The following is a 15398-nucleotide window of genomic DNA, read 5'->3' on the forward strand; positions in this document are numbered from 1 at the left end:
CACTGTTTGGATTCGTCTCTTCAGAAGTCGTGCCCGCACCTGATGCAGACAAGTTTTGAGAATCAGGCCAGCCGACTTGTGGCGGCGGGGTTCCCCCATTCAGTTTTGATTGCGGTGTCTGAGACCCTCCTTCAGAAGCTAAAACTGGGAACACGAGTAAAAGATGACCGTCGGAAGACCGACAAGCCTTTGGTTGTGCCGTACCTGCACAAGACTTCGCACAGTCTTAAGAAGGTAGCCAACAGGCATGGTGTTTCCGTTGTTTTTTCGGCACCCAACAAGCTGGCACAGTTATGCCCACGCATCTGCAACTCTAGAAAAAGAGGTTGCCAGCTAAAACATGAGAAGCCGTTCATCAAGTGTTCCACAGGAGTGGTCTACGCCATTCCCTTGAAGTGTGGAAAGGCTTATGTCGGCCAAACTGGCCGCTGCATTAATGAACGCTTGGGGGAACATGCCCGAAATTTAAGCAACTTAAAGGACAAGTACGCACATTTGGTCGCGCACGTAATTGGATGCACAGGATGCGAGGCTCGTTTGGGAGAGACGGAAGATTCTCGGCAAGAGTGCCGACGCGACGGCGCGCGTCAGTTTGGAAGTGTTCTACATACACAAATATGGTAGCAAGTGCGTAAGCACCCTTTCTATATCGCTTTTTGCTGCAGAGCTTCATTTTTTGGAAGCGGCTGCTTTCTGATTTTAATTGTATCTTAGTATCCCTCGTCTTTTGTTAGTTTGTCTGGTTTTTCGTTTTCTTGTTTCTTCGCGCCTGAATGCGTTGACTGCTGGCACGTTCGTTTATTGATGCGCATCGTCATTTTCCCCGATTGTACCACTCCCTTCCCCTTTCACTTCTGCCTTTCCCCTTATATAAGGCACCCGTCTTCCGTTAATAAAAGTTAGTTGACAGTCAGCGCTTGTGTCCTGTCCCTTACTTTGTGGTTGTATGTGTTTGCGCTGTAAACAGTTTATGTCAAGGCGGGCTCAGCCAGTATGTACAAGCAGTCATAATGAGCCATTAGGAGTGGAAGTGAGAGATGCACTTGCAAAGCATATTGCCACGCGCTGTACCAGCTAAGTTTTTCGACTCACGACACTTTTAGGGAGACACCATGAGGCAGTGACAAGCATCGGTCTACAATCTATATGCTGCACAAATTCCATTTGCACAGTTTGAAAGAATTGTGCAAGAAGTTGTGTCTACTACAAGCAAGGTCTCGCTTTCAGTGCAGTGCTCGATGAGGAAAGTTTTCTTAGACCAACCATGGACATTACTCCTTCCTTTTCCAATGTGTTGTGAACATTACTTAGCGTGCAGTGTAAATGTACTGTCTGCTTTGGTTTTCTTGCACTCGCTTGTGTGTCACTTATGGCTCTGCTCTTGGTATCTTTTGTATTGTGAATGAATCGTAGACTACAGAAGGCTGGAGTAGGTGACTGCTTTTTATATACAAAGTCAAGAAAGGCACCAACAGATAGAAGTACACTGTGTGTATAGAAGTTGTATAAACAGAGATAAAATGCCTCATAAAGGCTGGCTGGCATTTTGATAGGTGGACCTATCGTTTTGAAAGGCTGATTTGCACATAGTGTGCTTTGTATAATTAAAGCAAAATTGTCTTGTGGCTTTCTCACTGACACAAATGAATGCAGGAGTGAAACTTTGCCTCGCCTATTCAGAAGTGATACCGGTAGGTCTGGTTTAGACATTTAGTGCAAACAAGTACAGGTGGATGTATGGGACATCCAAAATGAGTATTTTATGAACGAGTTTGACGAAAGCAAAACAAAAATCATGTTTGGTTCCTCCCATTCAATCTTTATTTTGTCTGAATGCAAAATAGTTTTTTATCACCTCAAGGGTGTTTTTGTTTATCTCATTTGCTTCCTTTTGGAGCTGCACAAGCTCTTTGCGCAGCTCAATGGATTGCTGAGCATTTTTCTTGGCTCTCTCTTCTGCGCAACTGTGCAGCGCCAGCACATCCTGCAAAAGCGATGACGGCCGCTTTCGCTTTCTGCTGCCAGGTGGGCAGCTGGCGGCAGGGGTTGCAGTGTTCTCGTCTTCACAGTTTTCATTTGGTGGCGCAGGGCTGCCTTCCACACTTCCTTTCGTGAAATGTTCTTGTTCTGCTTCCCATGAAGCGACGACTTCAGCGTCATCAGGCGCTTCATTAACTTCTGGCACCTGCGTATGGCAGGAAAAGATGACGGCACACACGTGTAAACTCAAAATGCACCTCTGCAAACTAGTTGCTGGATCAGCAGCATGTCTACTTGAAAACCAGTCGACCAACCAGCTGCATTCTCACATGTTATATGCAGCATATTACATGTCAGAATCAAGAGTTCTCTCCAGTTATGGCAACTACTGCTTCTAGTGATTACATCTGAAAACAAATGAAAGTTTTCAATGCAAAGTGCATTCTGGCAAATCAGTTAGTTTGCGGATGCCCGCAAGGTGGAAAAAATTTCACAAATGGGAAAAATTGTCATCAACTCTGCAACTTCATGCTACAGTCAGGTGGATGACCGTTTTTCTGTTTCACTTCCAGTGCCACTTAAGATACTGTTAGCACAGATATATAGAATACTGCAACATTGTTTGAAAAAAACATTTCTGCTCTTCACATACTACAAATGTGCTATCTACTGCTTACACATGTGTGGACATTCTATGCCATATTTAATTTGATTAACAATACTTTCTTTCAAAATATAATACAGCTTAAGATTTTTGTGTGCATTTTCACTCAAATTCGTACGCTCCAATGCATTTGTGCAAAAATGCATGATGAAGTACCTACAACTTCAGGGAGATGTTCACTGTTCCACACAGTTGAGGTACATGTTTCAGTCAAGTGAATGTGCTATAAGTAGCCATTTTTATTGTTTCTCCTTTGAATATCTTGTGTCTAATGATGGGAAATCAGCTACCCTATTTAAATGTCTAATTGGATCATCAGGTACTAAAGTGCCTACATGTGTTACAATATTCTCACATTATATTAATAAATTGTAAATTACACTGGCATTGTTTGTCGCTGTGCTCATAACTCTGAGGCACTTTGTTCACATTGCTGTGTGCCTTGCCAAGCAAAGCTGCATGCGTTTAGTCTAGAAGCCCCTGTACATTTGTTGGAAATTTGCAATTAAAGTACTATTTTATATGCTATAATGCATGTAGAAACTATTTTTGCAGGCTGCATACTCACAGACACTAGTTGACACTCACGCCCAGTCATGTTCACCAACACTGACTTGCGCTCAAAGTCAATTCACATTTACTAGCACCCATTCACTCTCATACTTGCGCCTGCTCGCACTCACTGACACTCACTCACATGCACCCACTCACACTCGCCAACAATCACCCCCGTTAATACTTCGGTCCACTCAAAATCACCGTCACTGAATTTCATTCATACTCTAACTAGCACACATTAAGATTCATCCTAATCAGTCCCAATCAAGCACCAGTGTTCACTCCTGTGAAATGAGTAGGGAGCAAGTATGAGAGAGTACTCATTAGTGAGTACACCAACTATGTATAGCGCTGTAATGATAAACAGTTCAAATTACCTCCACGCTCTCTTCCACAAGGTTAGTGTCGTTGACAGGAAGCGTCCCCAAAAATGAGTGTAGCTGCCAATAAAAAGGCCACTCAACACCTTTTGAGCCTGTTGATGTGCCAGTGCGCCTCAGCTTCCTAAAAGAAAATTTCATTTAGTGTGCAAAACTTCTCACAGCATGTAAATGTACTTTTAATGGAATTGCCCCCCTTATTAGGGGAAAAAAGAATTACATACAGTGCTATTTATTAGATATAAAAAATTGCACACAGACAGGCACTGCTTTCGCAAGTTACATATCGCCCACCTCTCTGGAACTGTGCACAGAAAAGGTACAGGAAGGGAGAGAACACTGCGATGCACTTGAACATTCGGCGGACTGAGAATGTGTGCAGTGTCAATATAGCTCAATCGGAATTCTTCCTGGGCAAGTTCGTCGGTTCTGCTAAACATCACTTTGGATTGCATAAAGAGACATATGATGGAAGAACCCACACAGACTTTATGTATCTCCTTCCTTCGCATGCCTCTTTTTATGCCCATAAACAATGCTTACAATGCCAAATGCTTAGTGTGAACTCGGAAGGAACACAGACTTTGTGAGGTCTGTTGCCTTATCTTTTGAAGCAGTCAAACAGATGTAGGAAAAAGGTCGGCGAACGTGCGGTGACGCCGAGAATAACACGGGCACACGATTATGCAGCGTCAGTCGCTTGATTTTTGCTGGCCAGCTTCCTTTTCAAAACAATAGAATAACCGTGTCGTGAACGTGCGAGCACATACATTATCACGTTTCAACTAAGGCCGGATCCAAGACTCCTTGTTGGTGCCTCGGCCTCGGCCAAATCATATGTCGAAGCAATGCTGTGTTTGCGATCGAGCACGATCTGGACTGAAATTCCCGTCCACGATTGACACTCTCATAGCTTTCGCAGAGGAGGCAATCGCGACCAAGAAATTCAATCCCGATCGGACTCAACCGCGATCGATTGTGCACCGTGTGACACACACATAAGATTAGGCCCAACTGCACCGGCAGGCGCAGCGTGCGAGCGCTTATTTTGCATGCTATTGAGTTTGTGCATCGGATTTAGTCGACACATACGCAAACACAGTTGCTATACACTATCACAACGTGATTATTGAAGTGTCCGTACTCGCCGGTATTGCTTATTCAAGTATTCCAGCTTCTAGCATAGCTGCTTGGCCGTGTACGGCACTTCGCCGGCAGGCAGGCGTGCATTTAGTGCTTCCGTCATTTGTTGGTAAATGCGCGCATTACGCGTGTTAGAATGCAGCGCGGCAAGATTATCCTCCCAAATGCGTATCGACGACTCTGTTGTTGCAACAGACCAGTTGACACGCCTTTGGGAAGACATTTCGGCCGTCACCTTCGTTGGAGTCGCGCCGCCTTCGTCCATCTGCATGGGTGCCGCCGTTAGTGGAATAACCGCAGTTAGGCTTTCCGTCTAACTGGGTGTAACTTCGGTTAGCCGGAACTGAGGTGCATCTTAAGTGTGGTTAGCACGCCCGTGTAACTAGGGTATAACTCGCACTTCAGACGCAGCTAGGGCGGCACTAGCTCATTGACGCTTTTCAGCAGATTGTAGGCTCACCTTCTAGACTGCTTAGCTCGGTCTAAAAACCTGCGCTTAAATAACTTCTTTCCCTAGTTCCCTGTGTTGGCGAATGGCAGCATTATTCATATTTATACCAGTAAAGGCAACCCCCCCCCCTCCAAAGAAAAATTCTGGGTATGTGCCTGCCGTAGACACATGTAAAAGTGTCTCTTGCAAGGCAAACATCACAGGTTGCAGCCTAAAAGTTAAAACTGCTGCATAACTAGAATGCCAAAACACTGAATGACAGACTAGAAGCAAAAATCATAGGCGGTCACATAGGCTTCTGCCGTGAAACTGAAAAGGGAGCTTGCATTGGCAATTTTGTTTCTGCATTGCTTTGAAAACTTTCATCTTTGTGTCACTTCTGATAATTTGCAGTACTTTATTTAAACAGCATTCGGATAACCATAACCAGACCTTTAACATTTCGTTAGTGTGAAATATGTGGCTAGCTTTGAATATTCGGAAATGCCAAACAGCTCCGTTTCGAATACGAATATTAGTATTTGAATCATGTTCGAAACTTTGAATTTTCTCCCATCTCTAACAAAGCTAGTAGCCTATCTGGTTATTGAGACATGCATTGGTGTATTAGTATTAGACTAATAAGACGAAAGCAATACCCCTGTCAAGCGGCCAAGTGCACTTACGGGGAGTGCACTTCGGGACCTTGGGTGACACTTTAGGCTACGTGGTGCTAAACAGGAAAATGGAGCGCACTCGCACTAAAAAATGGCGACGGACTAAAAGCATGTAGTTTGGAGGTGTAGATTAATATAAAGAAACCTTCTAAAAAGCGATTGCCTTAGTTGTATATTATAAATAAAAATAAAGCAATCTTAATCTATATTTACTCAGTAAAAAACGAAAATATTTTTATCATAACAGCGTTACAAGTCAAGGCCGGCTAAGACGAATGCCTAGCCAATCCCGAACAAGATGGTGGCGTGCAACGAGACGGCATTTGATCCTGCTAAAACAGAATAGCGAGTTCTGTTCTGATTATTCTGTTAAAAGCTGTTCAACAGCTATAATTCTGTGTCCTTTTTTACGCATTACATCTTGTACCGTTGAAACCACTGGCGGCGAGGCTACGCACTCGGCTAGCAAAGTGCGTTCCGTGAATGCACTCCAACCGGAGTGCACTCTTCTGCGAAGTACACTCCGCTTGAAAGGTTTAGATTTGGGAAAGTGCACTTAAAACCGACTACGCTTCTCCGTAAGGGCACTTGCCCGCTTGACAGGGGTATAATAGAGTATGAATAGTAGTTCTAGACCAATAGCCCATGAAGGAAGGAAATAATACCACGGAGCATGCTGCAGCGCGATTGAAGCCGATGGGGAGGTCCAACACGTGGTAAAAACGTAAGGACGCGCGGTAGGTTTTAGTACTCCCTGCTCATTTTTTTTTCGATACACATCTGAAACTATTTCAAACTCTTCAAATAAATAAAAACATGTCTACCACCGCCGAACTTTCGCTTAATGCCGCGCTCAAGTTTCTCGATTATGGCGTCGAATCGCGGTGTTGCACTATGCGTGTCTGTTCGTAGAGCCGCATCAGAGAGAAAGCCTCTCAAGTGTGTCGGAAGTTGAAGGCAAATGTTGCAGGCCTCTCCGAAAGGTGCGCGGTGTTGCTGCACTGCTTTTGCGGTGAGTGTGCGCTGCGCTTTGTGCAGCAGTAAATTGCATAGTAATGTCTGTTATCATTTCAGGAGCTAAGCACGCATATCCTTCACTTATAAAAGGGGGGGTTAAAAACTGATATGTATTCTAGTCAGTTCTCGTGCTAGGGATGCAGCAAAGTTTAGTTTACGAGTTGGAGTGCACGTTTCTCTTTCGTGCGCCGATACATGTTATGCTTTACCCGCCGTGGTTGCTTAGTGGCTATGCTATTAGGCTGCTATGCACGAGATCGCGGGATCCAATCCCAACCACGGCGGCCGCATTTCGACGGGGGCGAAACGCGGAAGCACCTGTGTACTTAGATTTAGGTGCACGTTAAAGTACTCCTGGTGGCCCAAATTATTCTGGAGTCCTCCATTACGGCGTGCCTCATAATGAGATCGTGGTTTTGGCACTTAAAACCCCATAATTTTGTGTAATGAGATCGTATGCGTCCGATGGCATACCGCTTGTTAGTGTTCGTAGTACACAGTGTTCGAAGCAGGGTCAGTGCTTGGGAACATAGCAAAGACCACACGACCCGGCCGTATATCGGTCTCAAACGCCAAAAGCTGGAACAAGCACTGTTCGCAGTTGCTGCTGCTGCTGCTGCTTTTCATGGGAGCAGATAAATTCACAACTCACCGCGTTTCTGGAGAAAGCAGCACGTACGCAGCTAATACAACTCACCGTTTCTTGCGGGAGTCAGCGTCATATGAGGCAATAAGCTCCACCGCATTTGGCCTGCAAGGATGACTCCGCTCCCGCAATGCGATCAATCGCATGCATGCCAAACCTTCCGCGTAAGCTGCCACTGATCCAGCGACAGTGCAGATCAATAAAGCTCGCATAACAGGGCAGAATACACACGGGCAAGGCCTCGGTCAAAAATGTGGCAAATACATATCGCTTATTATCGCTCACGACGGTCTGTTCACTTCGGCCGAAGTATATAACCTGTAGCCTAAATGCGCTGACGTTGGCTTGTGAACCTCTCACAACTCGCCCAAAATACGGAACACACGCCTTGCAGAAAACGACCGAAGCGAAACAAGCATTCAGTTAAAAATGCGACCAGAGATACAGGCGGAGCAGCTGAGCAGCCACGGAGGCCTCCATCTGAGCAGCTAGCAGCTGCCGGCCCAGCGCGCACCGAATAAAAACTACCGGTAAATAAACGTCTCGGCAAATCTTGGACTTGCTTCATGATCTCGACGCAAGAGGTCACGTTTTGGGCCACCACTGTGGCTTCACGGAGTGTTCGCTTGCCATGGCTGGCTGCACGATGTAATGCTCCCTCCTATCCTTTTCCTTCCTCCATGCGATAGCCTCTATTACTCAAGTGGGCGTATAAGTGCTGGCACTAATAGACATATTAGGGCACTCTGTTCAACATGCAGATTTACCGGGCAACTATAAGATTATCGGCTCGGCTGGAGGTCATACCTCTAGCAGAGCGGATACCTCCCCCTGTCGTCCAGGCCTCTTCCACGAAAAAACACATGACCGACTGACACTCGGCGCTTCTTCACATTCCTCCACCAACGTTGAACAACTTTCTTTTCAATTCTGCACCGGCGCCGCTAACACACCTTTGCTCATTGCCGCACCCACCCGCCTTACCCCCTCTCCCATTTAGAAGAACCCTACCTATAGACCGTTTCATCGGGCAAGGAGGATAGGGCGCGCGGAGAGCCTTTCCTCCTCTCTGGCTTGGGCGATCTGGCGCGGCGCTGCTTGAAAGTATTGCTGTCGCATGCTGCGGAACGATTTCGAGTTGTTTTCGATGGTACTTTGTGAAATTTATGCCATGTCCGTTCATATAAGGTCGTCAGGGAAGCCTTTCGGTGCATCGGGAACTACAGTAGGTGGAAAATATCTCTTGGGGGCGCAAAAATGTGACGCGTTTTATCAGCCGCGGTTACACACATTATCAGTCGCGGTGTGTGTATGTGTTGTGAATTATTTTGCTTATATCAGTTTTAATTCAACAAAGGAAAGCGGTGTCTCTGTATTAGCAGCATGAAATGCTAAATCTGCCCACTATCTGATCGCTTGGCATAGGGAGTAAAACATGAAGCATAAGAGCGCATGCTCGTGCACGGTCAACCTAAGGCAACCACGAAACACCTAAGCTGCAGGCGCTATCAAATATTTGTGATGCGCCGGCATCGTTCTCGCGCATTTCAAGTCTAGTAGGCTTCAAATTACCATGTGTCTACGCTAGCCTTCCTGCATGAGGCCGATGGCGCTGCTCAGCACAGCGATCACTGCGGTTGGTGAACCAGCACGATACATATGTAAGCTGTGCGCTTTGGCATTACCTCTTTGGCCTGTATACAGCCGTAATATATGAGACGGATCGCATAAAAAGAATGCGATGCCTATTTCAGAAGACAAAATTTTCGTCATACGTGTGAGTGCGTCGTAGAGAACGGAAGGAACACAACCGAAAAAAAATTCTGTTATCATCCTCTTTCTCAAAAAAGTAAAAGAGAGAACGGGATAACGCCGCAATACGACCTCGCATAGTCACGCCGCACAACGTTTATAAATATATAACCGCTGATGCCGTATGCTTGGACCATGCGGTATATAGAACAAAGATATATGTAATCCAGCACCTACCACTGCTTGGGACGCTCGCGCAGTTCGTAAACAGTCCCTTTGCTGGACAAGCCTAATTCAGACTGTAAGATATGCTGCTATTACTTGCCAAAACTATTTCATTCAGGGGCAAAAGCCTCATCTATCGAACCAAGTAGTCACGCAATGTAACCTGCAGCGAACAGTTTGAATGCTTGTCAAAGTATAACATCACAGCTCCTATCGTAGCAGAATGTACCCACGCTGTTACGATCGTCGCGTATGTTTCATGGCTCCTAAACCGCAGCTTAGAATTAGAGGATAATATTGCAATAAGGTCACATTAATGACTAGAACATTCAGAAATACACAATTGATCTCCGAGGCTGATTGTAGGCTCAAATATGCGCGCACACATGGCGCTGCGTGTTCCGTCCACCTCAACGCCAGCAGGAATTCTGGCCATAACGCCTTAAACCACTTCAGCACATCTCACAGAACCGTTTACCACGTAGGGTACGCACGTCATACTACCGTAAAAACCGGACTATAGGTCGGACCGGAATATAGGTCGATCCCCCAACTAACGAATTCTCAAAATGAAAAAAAAAAAATTCAATGGCAAAAGTACCGAAAGATATGACACCCTTACCTTGAAACAAATGCGACTCAGGGGGTTGCACAATGGTGACAGTATTTATTTAAATGCTGATCGCAAGTGCACCTGGGCAAGTTTTTAGCGGTATCGCGCGACCGTCGACACGCGTGCTTGTCAACACCTTATTAACGGCGCTGAGCAGCGAAACAAACGAGATACGCGCATGTGTACACACGCCCTTACTTTCGCTATTTCGCCGCTCCGTGCAGTGATGATAAGGTGCTGATAAACACGCGGGTCGATGGTCGCGCGATACTGTTAGAAATTCGTCGGGTGTACAGTACACAGAAGGGCACGAAATGCGCAAGCGCTACTCCGAATCAGAGCAACGCCTTTGATCAGAGTCGGATGACGAGTGCTTCTCGCTGCCCAGTCCATAGGCGCGTGCGATCTCTACCGCTTTCAAACGGATGCATTCGGCAGTCACAGGCAGCGATCTTACACGCAGCTCGCGGACGGACTCCGCAACCTTGCCTTCCAGTTCTGCAGGCCGCTGCGATCCGGCACGAAATGACGTTTTCTTTTGGTTGCTGCAAGTTGCAATACGTTGCTTTCGCCTCCGCCACTACCGAATGCTCTTTTCGGATACTTCAAGTTCGCGCTGTGCCGCCAGGTTGCCGTGGGCTTCCGCCTACTCAATCGCCTTTTTCCTGAAGGCGACGGTGAATTGATGTCGGCTTCCACTCATTTTGAAACAAAATGAAAATGCAGCCTTTAATTAATATAACATTGCGACAATGGAAACGCGAAATTCCGGTGCCACAACGTCGCCATGCCGCCATAGACGCCGCGCTGCTGCTGATGGCGATGGCGGCTGTTTACTTCATCCGCCCATTGTTGCAAGACTTCCGTAGTTTTTCCGCCAATGTCCGGTATATAAGTCGAGGGTCGACTTTTCGCGATGGTTTTTTGAAAAAAAGTTCGACCTATATTCCGGTTTTTACGGTAAACAGAGCGCACGACCGTGGAAACAAACGCCAGAACCGACCACCGAGCGTAAACCTGCCATGCAAAAGACCGCTTTCACCCAAGCTTTGTATGGCGCTGCTCATAGGCGGCGCCACTGAGCTCACAATATGGCGGCGCCTACGAAAAAACGGTCTATATATGCTGTGCCGAAGAAAGCATATGTCACCTTGAAAAAGACAAGTCCACCTGTCCAAACGTTGGCTCCTGCTTTTACGTTGTTCTCGTTTCGCTCATCGTCTTGAATTTCCACCTCCTGCCTTCTCCTTTATCAACAATGTAAGACAAGGTGCGAGCAACGTTAGTGATAGAATGGTGTGGCAATATAACCCGCATATAACGCATGCTAAATAACGGGAATGTATCCCGATACGTACCCGTTACGTACGTTTTCCCGGCGCCAACGTACCCAGTCGAGAACACGAAAAATGACCCAATAAAGTTACGCTAATTTTTTTGCCGGTTCATACGTTCCTGGAAAACACGATTTTTCAGCACCAACGTTCAGTATGTCGCCAAATTGCGATCGTATGATACGTTTTCTGGCCGCTAGATCCCATGTAAGCAATAAAATGGCGCGAGGCGCGCGCAATCGAGAACGGTACATAGCCGCCCGTCTCACGTAAAAACGAAGGCGCGCGCAATTTCTTATTCCGTTAACAGCTAATTTCCGCCCGCATCGTCGCATGCGGAAGTCACAGCTATTGCCGCCAAACCTATTGCGACAAGCACCTTTACCTATCGCACATGAGGGTTGGACCCTCCCGCATGTAGCCGTGCGCGGCTTAGCCATGTCTGGGGAAAGGGGGATCCTGAAGGTTGAGCCGATGCTGAGTGTTTGGACCTATAAGGCCCCCCGGCGGAGGCAACGCACCCCTTCGGCCTCGGCTTCACATAGACGGCACCTCCAGACTGACCCACCTGGAGGAAACCGTCAGTCGCCTCTTCCTGTCCTCTTCTCCATTCTTTGTCTTTCTCTCCCACTTTCCCATCTTTCCTGCCTTCTGTTCATTTCTTTTAACTTCCTATTTCCTGGCGGCAAGGGTTAACCTTGCGTAATATATCCAGTCTTGGGTATATATATATTAGGTTATAGTGGGAACGTACCGCTGGCGTATGCAGAATAGAATTTTTCTAATCCTGTGACGTCCCCAGGTTGGGCTCTGAGGTGGGCGGCGGGCATTCCTGCCGAATAGTTATCCTATATATGGCTTCAAATTTCCCCACACTCCCTGATCGCTCCCTGAAGACGGGGCGCACCGATGAAACCTTCAACTTTCTCTTCAAACCAAAAGAAATATTTCCCAAGTACCACGTAATACATAGTCGACACGAAACCAAGACAGTCCGTACAATATCCCCATTTGTGGTCACAAAATGCCTGACAGAAGCAATCGGTTCTGGTTACAAAGTAACTAAGATGGAAAGCGGGGACCTTCTTCTGGAAGTGCGTGACAAGCTCCAATACAGCAAACTGATGAAACTTGTTGCATTTGGTGACATTCCTGTATCTGTGGGCCCCCACCGGTCTATGAACACTGTGCGTGGTGTCATTTCTGATGACTACCTCCTTGATCTTAGTGAGAGCGAGCTGTTGGAAGGATGGCAAGACCAAAACATGGTAAAGGTGCAGCGAATTAAGTTAAGGCGTGACGACAAGGAAATTCCAACAAAGCATCTAATAATAGCATTTGGAACAAGTGAACTACCTGATTCATTAGAGACGCGATATTATAAACTACGCGTACGACCGTACTTTCCCAATCCGCGCCGATGCTTCAAGTGTCATCGTTTTGGGCATGGGTCTCAGAGCTGCTGAGGGCGTGCCACTTGTGCAAGATGTGCATCTAAAGACCACGCTTCAGACAACTGTTCTTCCACAACCCACTGCGCTAACTGTGACGGAACTGTAACTGTGATCGCCTATTCGCGATCGTGCTGTCATGGAAGAAAGAAAAACAAATAATCGAACTGAAGGTAAAACTAAACATCTCTTTTCCAGAAGCGCGCAAGCGTTTTAGTGTCCACAACCAATCCAATCCGTCCTACAGTGATGTGACGTGCCGGGGGTCAGCGCCACATCTTCTGGCAGCCGCGCAAGTCACACGGAGTGTGACGGCGGTTACGCCATCAGCCCCCCTAGCGGGAGCAGCCACTGCTCTGCCGCCCCTACCACGAAGGGCCAGCAGACTTCCGAGCCTGTCGGTCCCAGGGCCACTGCTCGGGCAGACAGGCCTGAAAAACCCCCGCGTGTGCCCGCTGAGCGGGCGTCATCCAGCGCCTCTGATGCCGAAGGAACGGCGTTGCTCCCTGGAGCGCGCCAAGAAAAAAGAAATACCCCGCATCAAGGGGCCTGGAAAGGTCCCTTGAGCCAACCTAATTCATATCTCTTGACACACACCATAAAACACTTTCAATATGGCCACACAGGTAATGCATTGGAATGTGAGAGCTCTAATACACAATCTTGATGACATTAAGGAACTCCTTCGCAAGTTTAATCCAAGGGTGCTGTGTGTGAAAGAGACACACCTCAATCTATCACATACTAACTTTCTCAAACAGTATGCCATTTACCGCAAAGATATCAGTGACGCCTCGTCAGGCGGTGTTGCTATTATAGTTGATAAGGGTATCGCCTGTAAGCATTTACATCTGCAAACGCCCCTTGAGGCAGTGGCAATCAGAGCTGTGCTATTTGATAAGCTAGTTACTGCTTGCTCTCTCTACATGCCTCCGAGCCATCAACTTTCCAGAACAGAATTCGAGAGCTTTATCGCAGAACTCCCCGAACCTTACATTGTAGTAGGTGATTTAAATGCACACAACACCCTCTGGGGAGGTTCTCGTTGTGATACGAGAGGGTGCTTATTAGAAAACTTCCTTTTATCTTCCAATGCATGCATACTAAACAAGAAAGAGCCCACATTTTACAGCGTGGCAAACAAAACGTTCTCATCTATTTATTTAAGCATAACATCAAGTACACTAGTGCCATACCTGGAGCGGAACGTGATCAAAAATCCATATGGGAGTGACCATTTCCCAATTGTCTTAAAATTAACAAAAAGCGATAAGTTTTCTCCACATCTGCCCCTCTGGAAGGTCGACTGTGCTGACTGAAAACGATAGAGAGCTGACACATTTGACCTTGGATGACATCTGTACTCTCTCAATCGATGATAGAGTGTCATATTTGACGGCGTTTATAAGAGATGCTGCATCAATATGTATCCCTCAAACGAATGGATCAACCTCTAAACGACTTATTCCTTGGTGGAATGAGCAGTGTAAGGAAGCCTGCAAAAATCAAAATAAGGCTTGGAGTCGCCTTCGCGACTGCCCAACTACCGAGAACTTGATCAGCTTCAAGAAAAATAAAATCGGAAGGTAGAAGAACACGCCGCCTTGCCAAAAGGGAAAGCTGACAGAAATACATCTCTAGTATTAATTCATATACAGACGAAAGAAAAGCCGGGAACAGAGTAAACAAAATAAAAGGCCGCGAAACTCATCCTCTACCATTAGTAAACACGCAAACAGATACTCTTGAGGACCAGACTGACTGTCTAGGAGCACATTTCGAGCACATTTCCAGTACATCTCATTACACAGATACATTCCTAAAATTCCAGCAACAAGCAGAACAGATGACTCTGGGTGGGAAAGGCACATCTAATGAAGTATACAATCGTCCTTTTGGAATGGCTGAGTTCCAAGCCTCACTGAACTGTTGCAACAAGTCTGCTCCAGGAAGTGATAGAATAATTTATAGAGATGATCAGACACACCCTGAAACCCAAAAAACACTACTGTCACTCTTCAATTCCATGTTCTCTGCCGGATACATTCCTTCTGTCTGGAAAGAAGCAATCAATCCCTATTCTCAAAGAGGGCAAGGACCCTTCCTCACCCAACAATTATGGACCTATAGCTCTCACTAGTTGTCTATGCAAATTATATGAGAAGATGATTAACCGTCACCTCATCCATTTTCTTGAAAGCAACAAAATACTTAATCCCTTTCAGTGCGGTTTTAGGGAGCATAGATCCACAACAGATCACCTTGTCCGCATCGAGACAAATATCCGTGATGCCTTTGTCCACAAACAGTTCTTTCTGTCAGTATTTTTAGATATGGAAAAGGCATACGACACAACCTGGCGCTTTGGAATTTTCCATGACATGTCTGAAATGGGAGTTCGAGGCAACTTGCTGAACGTGATTCAGAGTTACCTCTCCAATCGGGCGTTCCGTGTTAGAGTTGGTAACGTTCAGTCTCATCCATTTACGCAAGAGGCTGGTGTTCCACAAGGTGGTGTGCTGAACTGC

General features: G+C 46.4%; 1 protein-coding gene and 1 long non-coding RNA gene across 2 annotated transcripts in view; one reads left to right on the forward strand and one right to left on the reverse strand.

The window, feature by feature from the left end:
• Positions 1-15398, forward strand: part of LOC135913902 (organic cation transporter protein-like) — a 109315-nt gene that overhangs the window by 90299 nt on the left and 3618 nt on the right. The gene's annotated exons all lie outside the window — the stretch shown is intronic.
• Positions 1907-8434, reverse strand: LOC135913888 (uncharacterized). Its single transcript, XR_010568142.2, has 3 exons — positions 8303-8434; positions 3580-3706; positions 1907-2185 (listed from the first exon to the last, which is right to left on the reverse strand). It is a non-coding gene; the product is annotated as an uncharacterized lncRNA (long non-coding RNA).

The sequence above is a fragment of the Dermacentor albipictus genome, unplaced genomic scaffold, assembly GCF_038994185.2.
Source record: "Dermacentor albipictus isolate Rhodes 1998 colony unplaced genomic scaffold, USDA_Dalb.pri_finalv2 scaffold_28, whole genome shotgun sequence".
Taxonomy (NCBI): Eukaryota; Metazoa; Arthropoda; class Arachnida; order Ixodida; family Ixodidae; genus Dermacentor; species Dermacentor albipictus.